The sequence below is a fragment of the Saccopteryx bilineata genome, chromosome 2, assembly GCF_036850765.1.
Source record: "Saccopteryx bilineata isolate mSacBil1 chromosome 2, mSacBil1_pri_phased_curated, whole genome shotgun sequence".
Lineage (NCBI taxonomy): Eukaryota > Metazoa > Chordata > Mammalia > Chiroptera > Emballonuridae > Saccopteryx > Saccopteryx bilineata.
The window spans coordinates 256,836,457-256,843,359 of record NC_089491.1 but is presented as its reverse complement, the minus strand read 5'-3'; positions in this window follow the sequence as shown (position 1 = coordinate 256,843,359).

Genomic DNA, 6,903 nt, shown 5'->3' with positions numbered 1-6,903 from the left:
TCTTTAGGCCCTGGCCGGTTGGCTCAGCAGTAGAGCGTCGGCTTGGCGTGCGGGGGACCCGGGTTCGATTCCCGGCCAGGGCACATAGGAGAAGTGCCCATTTGCTTCTCCACCCCCACCCCCCCTCCTTCCTCTCTGTCTCTCTCTTCCCCTCCCAAAGCCAAGGCTCCATTGGAGCAAAGATGGCCTGGGCATTGTGGATGGCTCCTTGGCCTCTGCCCCAGGCGCTAGAGTGGCTCTGGTCTCAGCAGAGCGACGCCCTGAGGGGCAGAGCATTGCCCCCTGGTGGGCAGAGCTTCGCCCCTGGTGGGCGTGCCGGGTGGATCCCGGTCGGGCGCATGCGGGAGTCTGTCTCTCCCCGTTTCCAGCTTCAGAAAAATACAAAAAAGGCCTGACCTGTGGTGGCACAGTGGATAAAGCGTCGACCTGGAAATGCTGAGGTCGCCGGTTCAAAACCCTGGGCTTGCCTGGTCAAGGCACATATGGGAGTTGATGCTTCCAGCTCCTCCCCCCTTCTGTCTCTCCTCTGTCTCTCCCTCTCCTCTCTAAAATGAATTAAAAAAAAAAAAATATATATATATATATATATAACCTTTAAAAAAAAAAAGCCTCTTTAGCTCCCCAGGACTAACAGGAAACTCTTCATCCTTCAAGACTTATCTCAAAGCTAGTTCCCCTTTTAAAGCCTCTCTGATCTGCTTCTGGCCCACCCCTTACCCCACCCTGCCTGAACCATTTGGGTTTGCCCTCCCCTGTGAACTTGGATTATCTGTGGTGGTTTAACTCTGCCTTGTGTGGTAGTTGTGTGGGTATTTGTTCCAAATTCCTGATTAGATTGTACTGTCTATGAGAACAGGGACCAGAGATCCTCCAAGATTGAATTCAGGCCTCTTCTGTGATATTTCCCCAACCTGGTGTCAGTAGAAATGGCCACTTCTTCCTGTGTCCATACCTCTGTCTGCACCAAGTGTGTGGTTGGCCAGTTTATAAGAGTAGACTTTTTAAAAAAATTTATTGACTTTAGAGAGAGAAAGGGAAAGAGACATCAATTTTGTTGTTCCACTTATTTATGCATTCATTGGTTGACTCTTGTATGTACCCTAACTGGGGATCAAACCTGCAACCTTGGCTTATCAGGCTGACGCTTTAACAAACTAAGCTAACCATCAGAGCCTAGTTGGCCATTTCTTGTTTGTGCCGTTTCCCTGACCGTTGTGAATGTCTTAATGGCAGGGATGTTGACTTGTTCATCTCTGTAACCACAATACCCAGTAAACAGGTAGTTTGGTTTTTCTTTTTTTTGTATTTTTCTGAAGTTGGAAACGGGGAGGCAGTCAGACTCCCGCATGCGCCCGACCGGGATCCACCCGACATGCCCACCAGGGGGTGATGCTCTGCCCATCTGGGGCGTTGCTCTGTTGCAACCAGGGCCATTCTAGTGCCTGAGGCAGAGGCCATGGAGCCATCCTCAGCGCCCAGGGCCAACTTTGCTCCAATGGAGCCTTGGCTGCAGGAGAGGAAGAGAGAGACAGAAAGGGAGGAGAGGGGGAGGGATGGAGAAGCAGATGGGCGCTTCTCCTGTGTGCCCTGGCCGGGAATCGAACCCGGGACTCCTGCACGCCAGGCCGACACTCTACCACTGAGCAAACCGGCCAGGGCCAACAGGTAGTTTTTTAATGACCATCTTGTTCCTTTTTCCATTATTTCATAGCTTCAGCACGCTGCACAGGCTGAGAGCCTGGTACATATTTTTCAAGTTAAAAAAGTCCCCTCATTTTACAGATGAGGAAGCAGGCCCAGAGAAGTAACCTGACTTGCCCAAGGGCACACAGCAAATTAATGGCAGAAAACTAGAAGCAGGTTTCCTGACTGCTGTGGTGTGATCGTTCTGCATTGCCACAGCTGCTAGGTAAGGACCTCAGTCCTCTTGGTGGCTTTCAAAAGCCCTCCTTACCTGTCCTCATCCTCATTATGCCCTTTCAGCATTGCTAACTGGCCATCTGGCAGGCTTTCCTCTAAGCTTGATCTCCATGATCCCCAGCCCAGGGGACCAGGCAAGGGACGGGGCGCCAGGTGTTCATGATATTACTACTTTCCCCCTTCATGATTTTCCTTTGAGAACTAGAGCTTGCTATTTTCAGTGGGAGCAAAAACGGTCTTTTTCTAGGTTCTTGTCTGTTTCCTTGTCTGAGCACAAGTGATTAAATAATTGATTTTATTTTTTTAATTTTTTAATTTATTTTTTATTTTTTTACAGAGACAGAGAGAGAGTCAGAGTGAGGGATAGACAGGGACAGACAGACAGGAACGGAGAGATGAGAAGCATCAATCATTAGTTTTTCGTTGAGCATTGTGACACCTTAGTTGTTCATTGATTGCTTTCTCATATGTGCCTTGACCATGGGCCTTCAGCAGACCGAGCAACCCCTTGCTTGAGCCAGCGACCTTGGGTCCAAGCTGGTGAATTTTTGCTCAAAACAGATGAGCCCACGCTCAAGCTGGCGACCTCAGGGTCTCGAACCTAGGTCTTCCGCATCCCAGTCCGACGCTCTATCCACTGCGCCACCACCTGGTCAGGCTAAATAATTGACTTTAAATACTTTAATTTTGTTATACAAACAATTAGACCGCATTTGCCACCCTCCCCCAAAAAAACCCTATTAGATCAACTGCTGTTAGCATTTTGGTGTATTATATTTAGTGTGTTTGTTTCATTTCAACAACAGTCTTTTCCCTTGGCACTGCACCTAGAAAGGAAATGCTTTGGGGATCCTAGAGTCTTTAGAGAGTGGACAGAGCAGCCCTGGCCCTCTTTTATTCAAACTATCCCCAGGAACTCTCTACCTCTTAGGTCTCCTAGGCCTTTCTGAGCCTCAGGCTGGTTTAGCCACCAGCGACATGAACCCTTCTCCCCTAGATGGCTGGCCTTAGCTGAGGGTCTTTGCATCTCCTGCTGTGGCCCAAAAAACTGGGGACCCCTAGGAGTGGAGTACCTAGGGAGTTGTTATGTCAACCTCATAAGTCACTTTAGAAACCACTAACTCACCTGTGATTGGATGGACTTAGTCTTCCATTTTCGCTTTAAAAACCAGAGGATAGGCCCTGGCCGGTTGGCTCAGTGGTAGAGCGTCGGCCTGGCGTGTAGAAGTCCCGGGTTCGATTACTGGCCAGGGCACACAGGAGAAGCGCCCATCTGCTTCTCCACTCCTCCCCCTCTCCTTCCTCTCTGTCTCTCTCTTCCCCTCCCGCAGCCAAGGCTCCATTGGAGCAAAGATGGCCCAGGCGCTGGGGATGGCTCCTTGGCCTCTGCCCCAGGCGCTAGAATGGCTCTGGTCTCGGCAGAGCGACCCCCTGGAGGGGCAGAGCATCGCCCCCTGGTGGGCAGAGCGTCGCCCTCTGGTGGGCGTGCCGGGTGGATCCCAGTGGGGCGCATGTGGGAGTCTGTCTGACTGTCTCTCCCCGTTTCTAGTTTCGGAAAAATACAAAAACAAAACAAAACAAAAAAAAACCCCAGAGGATATTGTATTTAACTAGAGAACAAGAAGTGATGCAATTCTAAAAGAGGCCACTTCATTACTGGGAGGGAAGAATGGAAGGGTACTGTATGAAAAGATATTGTTCAAGAAAAGAATCTGGCCCTGGCCTGTTGGCTCAGCGGTAGAGCATCAGCCCAGCGTGTGGAAGTCCCAGGTTTGATTCCTGGCCAGGGCACACAGGAGAAGCGCCCATCTGCTTCTCCACCCCTCCCCCTCTCCTTCTTCTCTGTCTCTCTCTTCCCCTCCCGCAGCCAAGGCTCCACTGGAGCAAAGTTGGTCTGGGCACTGAGGACAGCTCTGTGGCCTCCGCCTCAGGCACTAGAATGGCTCTAGCCACAACAGAGCAATGCCCATTGCAGAGCATTGCTCCCTGGTGGGCATGCTGGGTGGATCCTGGTGGGGAGCATGTTGGAGTCTGCCTCCCCGCTTCTCACTTTGGAAAAGAAAAGAAAAGAAATAGAATCTTATAGCTTGAGGGATTTAGAGATTCTTTAGTACAGTGGATTCACACCCACACCTGGGACTCTTAGTTTAAATGGAATCTTAACTGGAGGCCCATTCAAATAATCGAAACCATTGGCATATTAATGTTTATTGAACACTCATGTGCCAAGCACAGCTCCTTTCAAACACGATTCATTGAATCCTCCCAAGAACAAAATAGGTAATTTTATCATCCTGTTTTATAGATGAGAAATTAAGGCTCAGAGAGTAAGCTTTCTGTCTAAGGCAGCTAATAAATAAAGCCCACATCAAGCCTGTCTCTCTCCAAAGACTTTCTCCTAACAACCCTATGATAAGCTCCCTATCTTTATCACTCTAGTTGAAAGTGGAGGGCCTGAGATCTGGAGCCCTCTGGAGCATGATTTCACAGATGGTGTTATAGAAACCTTAGCTGTAGCATCAGTTACTTGCAGTCAGCTATTTAACAAAGAGCTGGTCTAGAACCCAGATCTTTCTTCTACCAGATGGCTAAGAGCTTGTCATCCATTTCAGGATGAATAGGCTGTTAGGGAGAGTTAGGCTGGGCTCTCAGAGGTGTGGACGAGGGAGAGAAGTGAAAGAAGGGAACACAAGAGTCCTGACCATTGTCCATTAGCTCTGAAAAGATAGTCTCAGTTTTGCCATCAGGAAATCTTTGTTGAATATCCTTTGTGTCTGAAGAACTGTGCTGATGGCCGAGGACAGATGGATAATACTCTCTTTTAAAGGGACTGACTGTTTTTGAGCCTACCTTTAATATTTGCTGAAAATACATTTTATTCCTTTCTCCCCGTCACCAAATGCACATCACTACTTGAATTACTTGGAAAAACTTCCCAGTTTGAAAATCTTGCTGGGCACACAATGGGCCTTGTCCCTTCCCTCTTCAGAATTTCTCCATGAACAAAAGGAGGAAACTTCTATTTACTAAGTGCCTTGTTATGTGCAAAGCATTTTATATCTTACCTCATTCAGTCCTCACACTTGTCAGGTATCGGGCACATCTTTCAGGTGAGAAAAATTAAGGCACAGAGATGCTAAGGAACATGCTCGGAGTCACTAGATTCGAACCAACCACTCCGGTGATCCTTAGCTTCGTTGTGAGCACCAAACTCAATTTCAACTATCATTGGCCATAGGAACTGCTCTGTGAGGGATGCCCATGTTTTGAGTCTCCTGTTTAGGGCTTTGGCCCGACTTTTTCTTATGCTACCGCTGTTGACCGCAGTGATCAGGGACATGGCAGGGAGGAAATCTTGACTGAAGACTCATTTTTCTTATGGCAGGTCCGAGTTCCTGGCTGTCAAGTGGGGCAGCAGCTTTGGGTCCCCAGCAGATAGATGTGGAGTAGTCTGCCTAGGAGTTAGGCAGCTGGTCAATGAGCAGGGGAGGCAGGTAGCTGCTCCAGTTGCAGCTAAGTGTGACCCCAGAGTTCTTATATATCAGCCCCATCCATCCATCTGTCCTACTCATCCATCCATCCACTCACCTATCCATATATTCATGTAGCCCTTCAGCACACAATCAGAACACAAAGGTAGAGGACCTGATTTTCTTTGTTGTATCACCTCTCACCTTTTCTGATCAGTGTGGGTGGAAATGCGGTGGCCTGCCAACTGGGAGTATCTCTGACCTTGAGCAAATTACATCTCCACTCTGGGAGTTTGGGGAGCTAGAAAAACCTTAGAGCTGCCTTGTGCATGTCACCTCTCCTATTTCACCAATGGATAACTGAGGCAAGGATTGAGGAACTGATTTGCCATGGTGAGATAAGGAACTAGTGGTGGATTTGGGACTGCATCCCAGGGCGCTTCGACTCATTTGTAATGTGAGAATGGGAATCCTGGCTCTCTTCATCTCCCTGGATTGTAGGGAGGACCCCATGATGTAAGTCAGTGGTAGTCAACCTGGTCCCTACCACCCACTAGTGGGCGTTCCAGCTTTCATGGTGGGCGGTAGCGGAGCAACCAAAGTATAAATAAAAAGATAGATTGAACTGTAGTAAGTTGTTTTTTTTTTGTTTTTTTTAAAAAATATTTATTTTTATTTTATTTATTCATTTTAGAAAGGAGAGAGAGAGAAAGAGAGAGAGAGAAGGGGGAGGAGCAGGAAGCATCAACTCCCATATGTGCCTTGACCAGGCAAGCCCAGGGTTTCGAACCGGCAACCTCAGCATTTCCAGGTCGACGCTTTATCCACTGCGCCACCACAGGTCAGGCGTAGTAAGTTGTTTTATAAAGATTTATTCTGCCAAACTTGGCAAAAATCTGACATAAAGTACTTGGTAAGTAATTATTATTATATGCTTTAACTTGCTGTAACTCTGCTTTATAAATTTTATAAAGTAAAGTTACTTCCCTACTTTATAAATCACCATTACTGTGGAACCGGTAGGCAGTTAGAAAATTTTACTACTAACAGAGATACAAAAGTGGGCGGTAGGTATAAAAAGGTTGACTACCCCTGATGTAAGTGGTGGGAAAGCACTTGCAGGAGTGAGAACACCAGGAGAGAACGCCCTAGATCAGCGGTTCTCAACCTGTGGGTCGCGACCCCGGCGGGGGTCGAACGACCAAAACACAGGGGTCGCCTAATGCCATCGTAAATACATATTTTATTTAAAAATGCATTGTATAATAAATATGTATTTTCCATAAATACATATTTTATTTAAAAATGTATTGTATAATAAATATGTATTTTCCATAAATACATATTTTATTTAAAAATGCATTGTATAATAAATATGTATTTTCCATAAATACATATTTTATTTTAAAATGTATTGTATAATAAATATGTATTTTCCATAAATACATATTTTATTTAAAAATGTATAATAAATATGTATTTTCCGATGGCTTTAGGCGACCCCTGTGTTTTG